Below are 18,315 nucleotides of genomic sequence, written 5' to 3' on the forward strand. Positions count from 1 at the left end.
AGGCTGTGCATCCTCACTGAGCTGCTGTGTAGTCAGAGCCCAGCTCTGCAGAAGTGGTTCAATAGAGGGAAATGGTCAGACATGTGATAGCAAGGGCTGTTTTTCTGCAGTGCCAAAAGACCTGGGCAAGGACAACTGATTTTGAGATGTCAGTCTGTCACCCTCACATTGGACTGTGGTGAGGGTGCTTCCCCAGTGTATGGGAGCGAGGCTCCTGCAGAGCTGCGTTCCTTCTCCAGGCCTCTGGCCAGCATGGGGACCGCTGGAGCTGCCGCCAGCTGGCAGCGGGGCTGCTTTGCAAGGGCTGCTGCTGAGTGTGCTGGTTTTGTTGGATTTTGTCTTTAAATAAATTTGGTACCAGATTCCATAAAAGGCTTTGCCTTTTGCTCGTTTGGGATTTTTTCTGGACGGGACCTCAGGGACTCTTATGTGCTACATTTTTGGACATTTTCAGTTTCCAGTACTGATCACAGAGCTTTGGGAAGGAATCTGCTGTTAATTGAAATTGAAAATACAGCAGATGGACTCCTTAAGAAACAGGCCATAAATCATTAACTGTCTGTGTTAATACAAAGCTAGAAAGGTATCTGTTTGTGCATTACAGTTAAACACCCCCTACCTCCAAAAACAACCACAGAAAGTTCACCTTAATGTAAGGAAGAGCTTCTTAACTGTAGGAATGACTGTGCGCTGGAACAGGTTTCCCAGAGAGGTATTCAATATACCTGGAGATATTCAGGAACTGTGTGGATGCAATCCTATGCAGTGGGCTCTGGGATGACCCTGCCTGAGCAGGGATATTGGTCCAGATTAGCTACTGCTGTCCCATCCAACCTTACCAAATCTGTGACTCTGTGAAAAAATATAATCATCTCACTCTTATTTTGAAATTTGATAATTCTCCTTTTAATCCTCAGCTTTTACAGTGTGCTGTATTCCTGAACATAATCCAGGAGTTGCTTGTCTGGCTTTTCAAGGTCACTGACTTTGGTAATTCACTAGAAGAAATGTACTTATATGCTAGGGTGGCTGAGAAAATTTTAGTATTTAATATATTGGTGAACATGAGGTGGTCAGGCAGTGTGTTTGAAATCTGCAGCTATGGATGTTGAGGGATTTGCTTACATGTGAAAGCTTCGGTTGTTCATACTGAGGACCAGAGTTGTGGGTGATGTTGAGCAGAGCCCCCACCTTGCAGGTCCATCTGTGGAAGCCAGGAGATCTTGGAAACAAGAAAGATAGGTTGTAGTTACTGTGTGCCACTCCCCTCTTCTACAGAAGTGGCAAGTATCTTGGGAAATAAAATGGAAAAATAAATAACATCAATGTACTATAACTTTGCAAAGCTAAAACATACAGAAGGCTGATAATTCAGCAGCCTTCTGTATGTTTTAGCTTTGCAAAGCAGAGGTTGGGCTAGAGATAGTAGCTTGGCCACATGGCCTGCTTGTAATGTTTTTCATGCAACTTTCTGTCATTAAATGGGATGTTATTTTTTTAGTGGACCGTGAAATATTCAGACCATGTCCTGTGGGCAAGTAGTTATTACTGGAATAAACTGTACTCTTGGTATCTCAAAGGCACTTGGAGCGGAGGTGCCCAGTCATAGATCAGTTGCTGAGTCTCGGTGTCAGCAGTAAATGCATGTTTGTTCCTAGGAAAGTAAATGCAGACATGAATTCAGAGTAAATGATCCATATAGAAGATGCTATGCCAATAAACTGAGGCAAACTCCCATTTGCTTTAACAAAGGGTTTATCTGAGTTCCCTGAAGGGATTCCAGATTTGCACCAGCACCTACTTGCTTTTATCCAAACTTCCTAGCAGAATAGAAGACCACACTGTGTTTGTGCTTTATTTTACCCATGTTCCTCCATGACTAAAATACTGACATAGGGATTTCAGCTGAAGCCCAGACTGAAATAATTTAAATCATCAGGAAACAGTCTAAGTTCCAGCATGAGAAACTTGCTTAAAAACTTTGGGTGTTACTTTGTTATTTGTATGTCATTCCCATGAAAAGGCTGCTTTGACGACCAAATTACTGTTTCATGGAAACCTTCTGTCTCAGGGCTGTGAGAGCTCTGTGTTTTCCTTTGTGATGTGAAATACCACATGGGAATGAGATCTCATTTGCACTCATGGCTGAGTCTGACCAAGATCCCCTGGGTAATTTTGCTTCTCCTTCCTATTAAAGCTTCAAAAGAGGCTAGAGTTATATTTACGTTTGTAAATTGATTTCATCCTGCATTTTTGTTCATTATGATCCCACTCTTAGAATCTGAATGCACAAGAGTATTTCTCCATTCTAGGTGGAGAAGGATTGGAGTTTTATATAAGAAGGACTATGTCTAGCCTCTGTGCTGTACAAATATTCTTTGTGGTTGTGTTCAGCTCTTGTAGGACTGTCAGGAAGAAATGTGAAACTGCTTAGGTGATGGCAGTCTAGGAGTTCTTAACCCTCCTCCTGTCCACACACCAAGGCCAGGACAATGGAGTGAAGTGGAATTGGACTTGAGGATCCATTGCTGCTGCCATGCTGGGCCCTGGCATTGTGCTTTCTTTCTGAGCAGGATGCAGTACGTCCTCCAGTGGGTGATGCAGAGTGTACATCCCTCTGCTGGGCTATCTCCTGGTAGAGATTCCCAGGAACTCCTGTTCTTTGAACCTCACCCACTTACCCCGTTACAAAGGCACACTCAGCACGTGATGTTGTGTTGACAAACAGTTCTACTTTTCACAGTCATGGTGTGATATTTTTTCAGAAGCCCAGCAATTGTGGCAGTAGACCAAGTTCCCTGAAGCCCCCTTATGTCTGTGTCCCAGTGTAACTTTCACGGGACATCTTTAGATGTAGTCTCTTGGGGCTTTTTGGTGATTTTAATACTTATTTATTGGAACCTTTGATATTGGATGCTACACAATAAAACCCAGTCTCAGCTGGATGTCCGTATGACGAAAAGTTGAAACCTGTTCCACAGGATTGAGCTTTTTAATGCCCTCCCAAAACCTGCATACTGTGTGTCTTAGGCACACATCTGCTATAGCTGGGCTGTCTTGCTTTTGGTACTGATCTCACTGTCTTACCTCTGAGACTGAGGTGCTGTCTGCTGAATTGCAGCATAAACAATATCCACAGCCTTGATGGATCCACCATACATTGGTTGTGTGCAGTAGTCACCCTTTCTCTCCTAAAATAACCCCTCATTCACTTTAAAGCATATGCACTCAGACATATTTTCTCTGCCACTGCTTTTTTGAATAGGCAAATAATTTAAGCTTTTTTAAAAAACATCATTTGAATACTTTCCTTTCTCAGAATATGATTATGTCTTGAAATGTTTGTACAAAAATATATAGATTGACTTTGCTATTAAGAAAGAGTCTACTTTTGTTTTGGAGCAGTTTGAAAAGTTGTTTTATAAAATGCTGAATAAAAACCATTTGACAGAGTGAGGGCACAGCTGATTTTGCTAGTGTGCAAAGCAAGAAGTATTGCTTCCTTCAGAAGCTTCTCTCCTTCTTTGGGAGGCTGAAGACTGATTACATGGAGGATGTGCCAGTTTGAAAATAGTGCTGATTGCACTTGCATGGAAAATGAGTTACTTCAGCTGTTGTTCGTTGCAGAAGCTGTAAAAGGCTTGATTCTTCTGGTGTGCTTTTCTGACCAGAAAATAACATTGCAGGTTTTTTTTTTTTTCAATTTAGTTACACTTTTTATCATCAACATTTAGTTATAAGGTTGTGTTCTATGTAAATGAATACTCAAATTTACATGGATCCACAGTGATATTTCTAATAAATCCATGGGATGGTATTTTTAATTTCTTGGCAGTCTGAGACCCAGTATTTTTGAGTTCCCAAGCCTTGGTAAGAGGAAGCTCTCCTGGCAGACTGACCCTGCAAAAGTGGCAAGTAAAATTCACAGTGGACTCCCAAGTGGCAGCAAAATTCATTTCAGAGGGAGGCAGTTTTCACACTGAGGCATGGAGAGTCCACAGATTGTACAGAATATTTTCCTCACTCTTTTTAGAGTCTTGTGGCCCCTAGAGTGTACAGAAATGGAGATCCCATAGCTCCTCTAGGCACTGAACACATCCTGCCTCATCAGGGTATCAGCAATTGTCTTAACTAGGGCTTTCCAGGTTTGTGTTGTTGCTTGGTTACCATAATTCCCACAAGTCCCAAATAAAGAAATTAAAGCAAATGTAAAAAAAGAAATCCACCTGGTTTCTATTTATGGGCAAGGCTACTGTACAGTTGCAAACAAAACAGAATTATAAATCCTCTAAAGCTTCTGTAATGGTTATTTTTTTTCCTCAAGTATTCTACTTGGCTACTCCCAAAGGCTTTCTGTTTGAAATATGTTTTATATTGGACAGTTTCTAGGATTCAGCACAAGCTGGTCATGTTCAGAAGCTAGAATCTTGACAAATTATGGCTTGTGTCATCAGCCAGTCTTGGTAAGTCCAGCTGGGATACCTTTTTGTGCATCCTTAGATCAGGGCAGGGAAGAGCGTGCAAATCATAGCTTGGAATATGTTAGGGAGTATTTTCTTTAGTAATGATGATAATGAACTAACATAACCATTTGGCTCAGGATGTCATGTCATTTTTTTAGTGTTTCCAAATGAAGCTTCAGAAGTCCTCACCTGCCCTTAAGGGGAATAATTTTGGCGTGTGGGCTCGTGTTTCAGGGAAAATTCTCATCTTAATTTCAGTTAGCTGATCTTGACAAAGTACACACGCACTCTGAGAACTTGATTATAGCATATATGTCTAAGTAGCTATTCTGTTGCTATCCCTGCTCCACCAAAGAGTTCTGCAAAATGGAAAGGTATCCTTTTTTTTATCACTTCCAGGCTGAGATAAATGACAACTCTTAAGACAGTCATTCTATTGCTGTGTAACAAATGAGTCTAAGTTGCTTTTCATGAAGTTAACTCCCAAAATAAGACATTTTTGGTAAATTGTGGATTAGTTTCTTAGTGAAGAGAGCTTTCCATAAATCTACTAGGATCATAGACAGTGTACCTGGTTATGGTACAGTTGGTTACAGAAACCCTCTTAGTTTCTGATAGTGGAGAAAACTAAAATAAATTGAGATATCTGTGAGTCAGAGATTGAGGAAAGATAAACACATCCAAGTAAAGCATTCCCAGCTGTGGGAAAAAAACTATCCCCATCTATCAGAAGTATGGGATATATTTGAAGCAGACAGCAGTTCTTGTAGGAAGTAGAACTTGTAAGGGTTGCCCTATGTTCATTGTCTGAGAATTTGTGCTTCACTGGGGCCCAGAACTCAATCCTCTAACCATTTTGGGCTTCCAATGGGTCCAGTTCTTCTAACAGTGGGGAGATTTCTCATCTGGTGAGATAGTAGGTGTTCAGTGGTGTGATGTTGAATTTCTGGTGTTATCTGGCTCATCTGTGTGTGTGTTTTGGGTCTGTTCTTGCTCCAGTACTGTCAGGAGGAATTGGATTAGGCCCATAATGCTTTGGGAGTAAATTGTTTACTGATGTTACATTAGGAGGAGTAAAAGACTGAAATAATGAGATCACTGGTAGGAGAATCAAGGTGCTCACAGATATCCTATCATTTGCCCCACTGTGATATCATTGTCTGATATCACTGAATATCACACTTGTGTCACTGAACAGAAATCTGATGTAGGATGAGAGGTGGTCCAGTCCTGAAGCTTTTATTTGGTTCTTTCCCAATCCTAATGTCAACAGATTTTTTTGCTATACAATCTCTGGCAAATAACAAATGAGGATGTTTTTAGACAGAAGGCCTCATGCTGCTTTACAATATTATACATCTTTTGTTGCAGTAAGAAGTGCACGGTGTAAATGTTGATATGAATTGTCCTCTGAAGGCTGGATCCTGCTGAATGTGCTTTGCACTGCATGCCCTGGCCAAGTTTAGGAACTGCAGTGCACAAAATGGAGCATCTTGGGTTAAAGGCAGGCAGAGTTCAGCTTTGGAAGCTGTTGTTACTGACTGACTGATACTGACAGGAACTTACCACTGTATTGAAGTGTAGCACTGGCAGGCAAGGAGAAACCCTTATTGGCTACATCAGAACTTGCAGAGTTTGAGAGTAGATGTCTTAAGGTCTGACTGTCAAAGAAAGTGAGGTTTGCTTTCCATGTGCTAAACAGCTACATTGGCAGTTAGGGAAATGTGACTCACTAGCTAGGCCAAAAGCAAAACCCAGAAAAGGGCCAAAAAACCCCAAGTGCCACAATCATCAACAAAATCTCACTTTTTTGTTGTGTGGACCAGCCAACTGTAAATAGCTTTTGTAGTCATTCATATCAACATTCAGAAGATCTCCTGCCTTGTGCTAGCTTTCTTCTCACCTAGATGTTCCATCAGTGGCCTCACCAAAGAAATATCCTGAAGTAAAAGCTAGCTGTCTATAGTCCAATGTTTCCTTGTGTATCACCATTCATCCCAGCTCAATATGCCTCTGATTCCACTATAAACTTAGCTTTTAATATTTTTTAAAAATAAGCAAAAAATCAACCCAAACCAGAAGCCAAATGAACTATTCTTAACAGACTCTGACAACTTCCGGTTAATTGCAGTGCTGCTATAGTCACTATATATGATATGGGATATATTTAGCACCGTATTTTGCACAGGTGTGCCAATCCTGTTTGTGTAGGAAATTTACTTGGGGATGGAGGAATTGCAGGTTGTGTTTGCTGTTAGGGTCTAGAAGGCTCACGGGTCTACAGTGGAATTAGAAGAGTGCAGCGTTAGAGTTTTCGAGCTCTTCTGTGTGAAGGGCGTGTTGTGAAATCCTAGGTTAAGGCTGCAGTCAGGGTTAGGCATCAGACGAAAAGGGGTCAAAGGCCTTGTTTTACTATTCTGAAGAGTAAAGATTCCTGTAGGATGAGGACTCAAATCTAGAGTGTTATATAGCTCATGTTATGCTTTGATTCTGCTAGTTAGGTTCATTAAGGGCTATGTCACAATGAATAGCTGCTCTGATCTAGATTTAAACTTCGTGTCTCGTTCTTCTATTGTCACATATCACATTAATACGAGGATTAGGGAACTGTTGAAAGAGTCACAGCTCAAGATGGGGAGGGATTAAAATGCTTGGGTTATTTGTATGTCCTGCAGGGCCGTAGCACTGTGATGAGCACTGATTGCGGGCAGGTGTTTGGGCTTATGTTGGTTTTGGTGCAGTTGTTTGTCACTGAGCTTGGCTGGATGTGCAGTTTGGTGATGTGATATCTGAAGCTCAGCTTTTTCCCTCTCATACTCTGCAGTGGAGGACAATGTGCTGAAGGCTCTGTGAGGGGGTATCATGTCATCTCCATGCACATGGCCGTCCTCAGCCATGGATCTGCCACAGAGGAATATGGACCAGTGTTTTTCAGCCTGCATTCTGAGGCCTGCAGAGTGACAGCATGCCTTCCTATTCCAACATCTTTTCATTGTTTGAGAATAAAAGTCACTTCAAGAATTGACCTTTCATTATAATGGAAAATTACTTGAACATTTGCATGTTAAGCAACAGTATTATCTGTGATGATACATAAGTCAAATAACTTCCTTTTAACTGTTGTACCTTTACTCGTGATTTCCTTTCTCCGCCCTTGAGTCATTTTTTCCCGGATAGTGTTTGATAACATGTCATGGACCATTGAGTAAAGACAAAGTGGTGATTTAGGGGAAGTGATCAAACTGTGGAAAGATGTCCTATAGAATTAATTAATTTTTTCAAGGTAATATATCTCATTTGGTTGGAAAGAACAAATCTTTACTGCACACAGTAAAATGGGGAGGGTTTAGAATTGTGCATATAGTGTGCTATTAGCTATCTGCTTTGTTACTTAATGGTGATGCAAAAGAAGAACTTTGGACTTCAATTTTTCGCTTATGTTCCTTTCTGTTTTAAAATATTTTTTAATAATAGCTCTCAAGGGGCAATAATTGCAATTCTAGCTTGAATAATTTCATACCAGTGACCATATTTCTTGACCACATCAATAAATGGGATTCTGACATTATCTATCACTTTCTTCTTCAAATCTTGTCAAGTTCCAAAGGACAGGAATTGTCAAAAGAACTAATTGGAGGAAAAAAACAATTTTTTTAAAGTTAGAAAGCTCTTCTCATTTGACTTTTTTAGGTTTTAGTTTCCAGTGAAGTTGGAGAGGATTCTCCTATGTAGCCTGGGTTGAAAAAGATCAAAACTGGGGTTTAGCAGGTGGTGTGATGCAGGGAAAAAGAACAGTCACTAGGATGCCTCAGTGCAATAATGTCTGTGATCTGATTTGCTGTATTTAAATCCTAAAAATACTTCCTGCAGACTACATGCAGTACTGGAAGGAGTTAAATGTCTGGATGTTGGCATAAGAAGTGCAGTAGCTATTAGGAATGCTTCTGTCTTCTCTGCTTTGATTCAGGTGCTCACTGGACAAAATGGATGAGTTCTTAGCCCTTCCTTGTGTCCCTTTGAGGGAAACAGCCAACTCCTGCCCTTGCTTGCCCCAAAGAAAAAACTCCTGGTAGGGCCATCATGTAGGCCTCTTCCCCAGTGCTTGGTTGGGGTATTCTGCCCAAAGACAAGGAATTGGGTATGCCTCCCTCACCAGGTTTCCAACCCCTCAATTCATCTCATGGATCTGTGCCTGTTGTGTAGATTCCAACACTCAGAAATGCTCTTTAACACTGACATGTGTGACTACTTGTATTTCTTCATTGAAGCATCACATTTTAAATTGCTCTATTCATTCCTTTGATTTTGAGCATAACTGTGACTCAGCAAGCCATGCAGAAATGTGTGTTTAGATTGTAATGGTCTTTGGGACATAAGCTGAGAGAGTCTTTGTTGTGGGAGCTTTTGCCAGGTGAAGTGCTTCAGGGAACATCTGGCTGTTTTGGATGCAGAAGCAATTAAGAGCTTTCTGCCTTGCTTTAAACTAAAACCTGTGATGCTGACAGGACTTTTGCAGTCTAAAACTTGTTTTGGCCTTGGCAAAATATGTAGTTTCAATAAGGATAAAATGAATTAAATATGACAGCAGTCACACATTTCTAGTCTGTACACAGAGGTAGTATTTTGTAGTACAGAAGGAAAAAATTGTCTGTAAAGACAGTCCAGTCATAGTGGCTTAGTAGAGGCTGATTTCAGCAATCAGGATGTTCAGAAACATTGCAATATTCTTTTAGGATTAGCTGAGGGACTGCTAAACAGATCTTATTCCAAAGCAAACAAGGACCAGTGTGCAACTCACTTAATAGCTGCCAAAGAGGAATAATTTCTATCTGGCATGCATGGTAAGCCATAGACCATGACTGCCTTGTCCTCACAACTACACAAGAGAATACAAAACTTAACTATTTCCCTGCACTGATGAAATTGGGAGACCAGTTTCCATTCATCTGTGAATGGATGTGAATGGCCTCAGTTTTCCATGTGGTTGTGTGTCTTTAACTTTGGGGACAATTCCTCTGAAATTTATATGTAAATCAGCAAAGACCTTGTATTGTGAACAGAGTGCTGGTGTCACCCTTTGGGTTTCCCTTTGTTTCATCTGAGTTAGTATTCTTGAGATGATAATGTTGTTTCTGGAGAATGACCACAGTGAAACTGCACTAGTGCTGCTCATAGGGGTTGAATTAGTAGCTGCTATGTTACTGTAACTTGCACCTACAGCTCTCTTGCATTAATGATAAAATAATTTTCATTGCTTAAGTTTATCTTTCTGCATATCCCATGTGCTGGCTAGTTTGAGCTTAAAATACGTGCTTTAAAAATGGGTTTGTTTCAGGGGAGAATTGTATGTGTGGTCAGGAATGGGACTAACAACAAAGCTTAGGTGATTGCCTGAGCTTTCATGGCAGTGAAGATAGGCCCTTAGAAAAGATAAGCCCTGTAAAACAGGTAAGGGCACCCTCACGTGTTGACCACAGCAGTAAAGGAATGAGGGATGGTTTTTTTTCACAAAAGTCTACTGTAAGAAGACAGTAAAGCAAATTAAGAAAAAATTAAGTACTTGTTTGTTTGGTTTTTTTTTTAACTTCAGCTATTTTTGCAGGTGATAACAGTCTTTTGGAGAAGACGAAAAATAGGACCAGAAACTGGAGTAATTTGCAGTGGTAAGATACTTTTTATCTCTTTGCTGATCATTCAGATAAGAAGTTTCTTTACTTACAGATCTGTCAGTGCAAGAACAAGAAGCCAAGAACTTTGGGGGCTGCTTTCACCAGAGCAGTGCAGTCTGTTTGAACATCTTGGAACTTTAATCATATGGAAATCATAGAGTGGCTTGGGTAGGGAGGGACCTTAAAGATCCTCTTGTTCTCACCCTCCTGCCGCGGCCAGGGACACCTTACACTAGACCAGGTTGCTCCCATGCAGCCTGGACCTGAGCACTCTCAGGGATGGGGCAGTTTTTTCTCCAGAGTTTGTCGCTCACTATTCTGTATAAATTTCTCTGTCTTCTTCTTCTCTGTCATTTAGCTGACCAGCTTATGCTATATGGTCCTACTGCTTCTCCTCACCATCTCCTCATCTTTTTAATTGTTTGTATGACTGTGAGGATGTAGCATGGTTTGCATCTGAAAGTTCTGCTGAACTGATATTCTGAAGTCATATCACACCAAGTATAGTCCAAAGTGACATTCAGAGGGTAGTGGGAAAGGGTAGCATTGTAGTAATTAAAAAAAAATTAAATACACATGTACTACAAAACTGAGAAATGGGAGCTTTGCAATTGCCTAATTTTAGAGGTCCAAACTCCATGGTTTTTGTCACTTGTTTTGGAGAAAATATTTGTTTGAACATATCAAGTAATTCCTTTTGCCTTTTTGTCCAAAGGAGATGGTTTCTCATATGTGTCCAGCATGTTAAAAATCATAAGCTAAATCTGTTCGAAGCCTCAATCTAACAAGTTTAAAGTTTTAAGGACCTCATCCTTCTGTGTAATTCTAATAGAGATGACCATTTTTTTCAAATGTCTGTAAGGTTCTCTTGTTTCCTTGCAGCTTAGGACACCTGGGTTGTGTCCTTTATGAAGGCTTCCTGAGAAATCTTCACTGAATCACTTAATTCCTCAATTTTAAATCTATAACATGAGATAACAATACTCTTGCATTTAAGCATGGGTGTCAGAATGATAAATATACGATTATGTATTGGAAGTTTCTGAAATGCTCAGGCATTATGGTAAATAGATGGAAGGAGAAGTCATTTCATTTGCACATTATTCACTTCAGGCACCCTGTTTCTTTGGTAGAGGTAGTTATGCTGTTTCTTAAGGATTTCCTTTTTGCTTCAGATTTTTTACACAGAATTGCCACATGGCAAAGTTTTAAGGCTTTTGGTAGTGGAAAGCTCACAGGGAGTGGCTGAATAGAGTCAATCTGGTAGTTAATAATTCAGCATACTGAACTCAGTAGCGGTGAGCTGTGTGACTTCCTCAAAGGAAAGAAGAAAAAGATACGTGCCCAAAGTGGTTCTTAGGCATCTGCTGATCACAAGTGTGGCCAAGTACATGATGAAATATTGCTTATCTGGCTCTGAGCTCTGTATAGTACAAGCAGAGTGACTCATTGGGTCAGTTGCTGACCAGAAGTTGAGCTGTCAGAAACAGATGGGCTGCCTAGAGAACGAGATATCTTGGAAGTATCTCCACCCTTGTCAGCAGTGTTAGACAGCACAGGGATTTCTCAGAAGCAGTGATTTCTGGGAAAGATGCTGGTTTTTCAGCTGCACTTGGTCTTCCACACCAGAATGATGCCTTGTGGCCCTGAGAATAAGGAAACCTGCTGGCTTGTTAGTGGAGGTCCGCATTTGTGAATCTTGTGCTTGAAAGGGTAGTAATAGGGAGGTCAGTAAAGATCTTAAACTTGCAAAGGGATTGTTTTTTAGCTCTGAGAAACCTTCAGGTTGCTCCTAAAAGATGGCTGTGTGTAAATGTTTTTTCTGCAAGTGAGGCCAAAATTTTTTATCAACTCTGAAAATCTTTTCCTGTAGTCCCCTCTACTTCTTTACCCCTCAGTAGAATGAGAATAACAAATGCTTCCTCAGCCTGTAGAGTTGGGATGAGGATTATACTCAGCTCAGATATACGGAGGTAAAGTGCCCTTACAAGTATCTAGAGAAATAGAGTTTTTGTAGACACTGAATACTGGGGCAAGTTCTAGATCAGAATCTGAGAAGAGAGTACGCCAATCTGGGATGGGTTTTCAATTTGACTTGCTGTGGTGAGCTCACCCTGGCCAGCAGCCAAGTACCTACACAGTTCCTAACTCACTCCCTGCAGCAGCTCTCCACAGGAGGATGGAGGAGAAAATAGGAAGAATAAAAGACAACTCCTGAGTTGAGTTAAAAAAAACATTTAATAGGTGAAGAAAAGCTCAAGGGCTCAGGGTGAAAAACAAGCAGAGCAAGGGAGAGGGCATACCAGGTGATGGCAGACTGATACCCAGCCAGTCTCCAAACAACAGCCAAAAAATTTGCTTGAAAAGAAAAATATCCTTTTGTTCCTTTATCCCAATTTTTATTTATGAACTTGAGGATACATCACATGAAATGTCCCTCTGGTCACTCTGAGTCAGCTGTCCCAGCTGTGTCCCATCCCAGTCTCTTGCCCACCCTCAGCCTGGCTGTGGGGGTGTAGTGGGAAGCAGAGGTGGCCTTGACACTGTGCAAGCACAGCTCAGCAATAGGCAAAACACTGGTGTGTTGTCAGCGCTGCTGTAGCCACAGAGCCAGAACCCAGCACCATGTGGGCTCCTGTGAAGAAAGTTAACTCCATCCCAGTCAGACCCACCACAACCCAAATCATACTACTTTTTTTTTACTTTTTAATGTAGTACTGAAAAAGGAATTATCAGAAGAACAAAATCCTACTGTAACATCTTAAGAACAGTGTATTCTTCATTAAAAATGTTTTCTTGTACGTGCAGATGTGAAATTTTCATTAGAATCATGCACACTTCTGAAACAGTTCAAAAAGTCTCTTAAGACTTTGCTGAAGTTCATTTTTCACTGAAAAGTGTGTAACGAAATTTGTTTCAGGAAATTCAGTAGCTTTTAAGTGCTTATCTGAATAGTGTTTGCAAATTCAAGCTGACTCTGTCCTGCAAGAACAGTTCTGGAGAAATTTTACCCAATGTGAACATCAGACCTATGTCAGAAATAGGTAATTCTCTAATTGCCTATTGGTGCGTCTTGTTGCTGTCTGTATAAGTATATAATTATGTGCCTAAAATAATTATTCTGTGAGTCTTATTTATCATGAGACTGGACCCATAAAATGCTTTCAAAATTGAAACATTAGGAATTAGATTTATGGGCTTATCCTAAGAAATGGAAAAACTAAACAATAAAAGATTTGAAGTAGGAATGAAATCTTGGTTCACTTCTGAAAAAAAAAAATCAGTGAATGTGTTCCTGTTCTTCCCTGCAACACCTTTTGGTTATGTATGCTGCTGTCAGTCCAAATCAGATAATTGAGATTAGAGCTCATTGATTACTTTGATCAATATCAAAGTCTGAAACTGAAAGTAAGTTGAGCTTTCACAGATTTTTTAGAGAAAATAATTGAGATTAAAGGAGACTCTGAAGTTCTTGAATTGATTCTTTATTTTTAGGGTATTTGGCCTGCTTTGTTATTGGTGGCACTTCTTTATTCTACTTGTTAATGTGAAGAGAGGTAAGTATTTGTTCTGGGTAGTGAAAAGCATCACAAAGCATACACAAATGGGTAGCAGTGTGACCAGTCTAAATGTCAGAGTTCAAGGCAGCCACCTCCAAACCTCTTAGAAGGTTTGTCAGTCAATGCTGGCATTCCAGGAGAGAGATGACATTATGGGATTTGGTTGATCATGCAGTAAGCACAGTGAAACTGAGACTCCAGTGCCTTCATAAAAAGTTCTGTGCAATTTCTCATGCCTTTTTAACATTGCAGCACTGACTTCAATGAAACTTTCCTTGTATGGTAGAGAAGAGTGAATATATTCATAAAGGTCAGCCCACAGTGAAGACAAAATAGCATTGCCCCCCTCCAGTATCTTTTGAAATAGTTCAGCTGTAAAGATTCATGATTAGAGCAGGTAGTTTCTCTTTGCCAGTGATAACTTCCATTTTTTGTTCCCTCTGTGGAGCAGGCAGTTGGAGCAGGTCGGAAGAATTATGGAAATCTTTGTTTTCGATAGTAAAGGAAGAAATGCTCTCTGAGGCCACTAGGATGGAGTGTGTATTCTGCTACAAGGGAGGATCAAGGCAGTAATTTGTGCCCTGTCCAAAAGCGAGGTGTATGTGGGGATAAAGTGATGAAAGAGTTCTTATATTTTTCTCCAACTGCACAGTTCAGGCAGTTTAAAAAGAGCCAAAGCATTCCCTGTTGCTATGCTCTGATTGTGAGCAAGGTGGCTAGACTGTCTGACCTCAGTTAATCAGCAGAACCCATGGAAAAATAGTGATAGAGAAAGTTCAGGTCTTGGCAAGTGTGTCAGTGTTACTGGCAAGTAAATTTCATGTTTAAGGAAGACAGCCAATGGAGCTGAATCTCATCCTGTGTAAATTGTGTCTCATACATGAGTCTTTCTTTTTTTTCCTCCATTATTGGAAAGTCCAAATATTGAGCAACTATAAATCCAGCTCTCTTCAGCCAAAGTCCTTGGTTCTGTGGATGCCAGTGACAGAGCTCTGTTAACCACAGAATCCAGTCACAGCGCATGTCTGCTGCCTGCAGAGCCAGCCCTGCTTGTTTTCGTGTGTGGCTAAATTGGAGATGTGAATTTGTGGCAGCTCTGACTGTGTTTTTGTCTACAGTAAGAAATCTGTATCAGTGACTGCCAGGACTGCTCATTATGAATGAAGATGATAACTTTGTGAATGACTTCATGAAAATGCAGTCAGACAATTTGTAAAGGACTAGCTGTTCAGGAGTCACCTCTGCCTTTACTTGGTGAGGCTGTACAATAATGAAGGAGAGGCGTGACTGATACAGTGCTTTACTTGATATTAAATGCTGTGATCAGCTCTTCTGTGTCTGCACAAGCCACAGTAACTTCCTGCTTTGTTAAGCTGAACATTGCTTATCTCAAGTTTTGCTGTGATTTGGGCTTTTTGGGAAAGGATAGCTGGCTAACAGGGATTTCACTTAGCTGTTGGGGAACCCTTGCTTAGCTGGTTGTTCGAGAAATGTTTTGGCTATGCTGAAGTAGGTTCACCAAACCCCAACAAAACCCATTTGATTGGGAAATTCCTAGCTAGCTCAGTTTATTGTCTGGCAGCTCTTACTGCTGACAGGATGATTAGAGCAAGTGAGGTACTGGGTGTTTGACTTGCTGAGACTTTGGCTTGCTCAGTGTGGTAACTCTGTTAACCAGCACTGAGTTTTTGATAGCGCCTACATGCAATAAATAAGAGCTTGCAGTGCTGCTGTAATTAACAGCAATGAGAAGAGAGACTTAGCAGTTAAAGCAGTTTTGAGATTCCCATACAAAACATGCTTTTTTGTGTGCTTGTGGTGGATTGACCCTGGCTGGATACCAGGTGCCCACCAAAGCCTCTCTGTCCCTCCTCTCCTCAGCTGGGTAGGAGAGAGAAAACATAACAAAAGACTCGTGAGTCAGGAGGACAGGGACAGATCACTCAGCCATTACCATCACAGGCAAAACAGACTAGACTTGGATAAATTAGCTTAATTTGTTACCAGTCAATAAAAGTAAGATAATGAGAAAAAAAACCCTAAATCTTAAAACCTTCTCCCCAGCCCTCCCTCCTTCTCAGGTTTAACTTGGGTCAGTTCATTACACATTGCATCTGCTGATCCTTCCTCCTCAGGGGAAGGATTTCCCACACTCTTCCCTTGCTCTAGTGTGGGGTCCCTGCCAGGAAACATAGCCCTATGTGAAGTTCTCTGACAGGGGGCTTCTTATGAGCTACAGTTCTTCACCAACTGCACCAGTGTGGATTCTGTACTGCTCCAGGGAGGGTCCCTTCCCATGGGGTGCAGTCCTTCAGGCACAGCCTGCTCCAGCATAAGCCCCCTGTGGCATCACAGGTGCTACCAGCAAACTTGCTCTGGCATGGGCTTCTCTTTCCAAGGGTCCACAGGCCAGGAGCTTGTTCCAGTGAGGGCTTCCCACAGGGATACAGCCTCCTTCAGGCTGTAACTTGCTCTGGTGTGATGTCCTTCACAGTCTGCAAGTGGATCTCTGCATCCCTGTGGACCCCCATGGGTTACAGGGGCACAGATGCCTCACCATGGGCTGCACCATGGGCTGCAGGGGAATCTTTGCTCTGGTGCCTGCAGAACCTCCTGCCTCTCCTTCTCTACTGATCTTGTGTCTGCAGAGCTGTTCATTTCACATATTCTTTCTTAGTCCTCCCTCCACCTGCAATTGCTGCTGCACAGCTTTTTTCCCCCCACCCTTTTAAACTGTTATTCCAGAGGCACTGCCATGGTTGCTGGTGGGATTGACCTTGGCCAGTGGCAGCTGCATCTTGAAGCTGACTGGCATTGACTCTATCGGACACGAGGGAAACTTCTGGCAGTTTCTCACAGAAGCCAAGCCTGTAACCCCTCCACTATCAAAACATTGTCACACAAACCCAATCCAGTGTCTGAAACCTGCTGGTATCCATGTTTGCCCAAGTAAAGTGGGTTTGGCATCCTTCAGCACACTGAGAGTTAGTATTTTATCTTATCCTCCAAAGCTGTGTTAAAGGTTCATCTTCAGAAATTCTGGACAGATGCAAAGTAAAGGTTTGTCCACAGATTTTATCATTTCATGGATTCTGGCATGCCAAAGATGGATCACTTACAGTGAATAGGCACAAACAAATGAACTGAAAGATGCTCTAGAATGTGTGTCAGTGTAAGTGAGCTTACCTGTCTTTGAGAAAAATACCTTACAATAATACATACTTTTATTTTCTTGAAAATTTTCCTCAATAAATAAAGTATCTTCTTTTTATTCTGTTGATAAAATTACTCAATTTGCTGTCCACATGTTGCAGCTAGTTAGCTTTATTTCTGGGTTGTGAGCAACACTTCATATGCTGTTGACCATCAGAAACAGAAAAGTGTTTTGAGATTGTCCCCTGACTATTGGGGAGGGTATGGAAGGGGGGATTGGTTAAGGCACTTTTGCATATTTTTGGCAGTATGCAGTCTGCATTGATTGACTGTACTTTTACAATTAATGTTGATGTTGCTAGGTAGTGTGGGTTTCAGTTGAAAAAATTGATGGGTTTCCTTTGGGTTTTACCTCTAAAAAGTGCAGTTCAAAGTCCAGTGAATGCTCTAATAGCTGCTTATTCATGTGTAATAGCAATTACGTTGAAGGACTGTATGAAACAATAAGCAATTATTGGTTAACTTATTTATGTGCTTTTGTTGTTGTTTCCAGGAATACTTTTTGTTAACATTAGAAAATCAACGATTTTCCTCAGCAGTAGGAAGGTGGGGGAGGAGAGGAAGACTCTTATGTGTTGTAAATCTGAGAATATCAAAATGTCAGTGGTGAAAACTGTAGTGTCTGACTCTACAGGTACTGTTAATATGGGACTAATGCTGGGCCTGTGTCTGTTCATTGTGGATATATATCAGGTGATTTTACTAGAAACTTGTAAACATTTGTTAGAGCTTTTATGTACATATATTTTGTATGTCTACATATGTATATAATATATAATAATTTAAATACTGTTCAAGGAAAAATTTGCATCTTCTTCAAAGGAGCTATATGAGGTGACTTGGTTATAGAAAATGAAAGACTGCATTTAATATCAGTGTTTGGTTTTGGAAGGTTCAGACTGCTTTGCCACATTTAAATTAGGTGTTTACCTTCAAGCATATACATAACCTCACTGACTCATAAAGTATGCTTACTTATACTTTGAATATATGTTATTTACCTGAGGTCTCACCACACTAAGGCTTCTTTGGGTCTGTCATGCCTCCAGTTGAGCACCTGGCCTTATCAGCACCCTTCAGAAGCCCTTTATTCAGGGAGCGCTTTCAGAACTCTGGTAAAATGCTTCCTTTCCCCAAACTCACTGTAAACTTGCCAATTCATCATGACTGTGGTGCTTCCTGGTGTGCTTGGTCAGGCAGCTCTGCTGACTTCTCCTTCTCTGTCTGCAGCTGGAGGGGCTCCTGTGGGACCAGCAAGCAGCTGGTTCAAGTCCATGTAGCTCTTTGAATTCAAACGATTATATTTGCTGAGAGCCAGCCTTGCACATCTAACAACAGTAAACTGGTTCTTCAGAGACGTCTGAGCAAGAAAGAAAGGTGATGTGGACTTTGAATACTTAATAGAAAGAA

The 18,315-nt window shown here is 41.0% G+C and overlaps 1 protein-coding gene across 4 annotated transcripts in view; it reads left to right on the plus strand.

Moving 5' to 3' along the window:
* SPATS2L (spermatogenesis associated serine rich 2 like) overlaps positions 1-18,315 on the plus strand; it is a 137,579-nt gene that overhangs the window by 69,375 nt on the left and 49,889 nt on the right. For 3 of the 4 annotated variants that reach the window (XM_077181229.1, XM_054636339.2, XM_054636338.2), the window contains exon 2: positions 10,066-10,126. The exons of the other annotated variant lie outside the window; for it this stretch is intronic. The gene's annotated coding sequence lies outside the window, so the exon portion shown is untranslated. The remainder of the gene's footprint in view (positions 1-10,065; positions 10,127-18,315) is intronic. 4 annotated transcript variants of the gene reach the window in all.

The sequence above is a fragment of the Agelaius phoeniceus genome, chromosome 7 (genome assembly GCF_051311805.1).
Source record: "Agelaius phoeniceus isolate bAgePho1 chromosome 7, bAgePho1.hap1, whole genome shotgun sequence".
NCBI lineage: Eukaryota > Metazoa > Chordata > Aves > Passeriformes > Icteridae > Agelaius > Agelaius phoeniceus.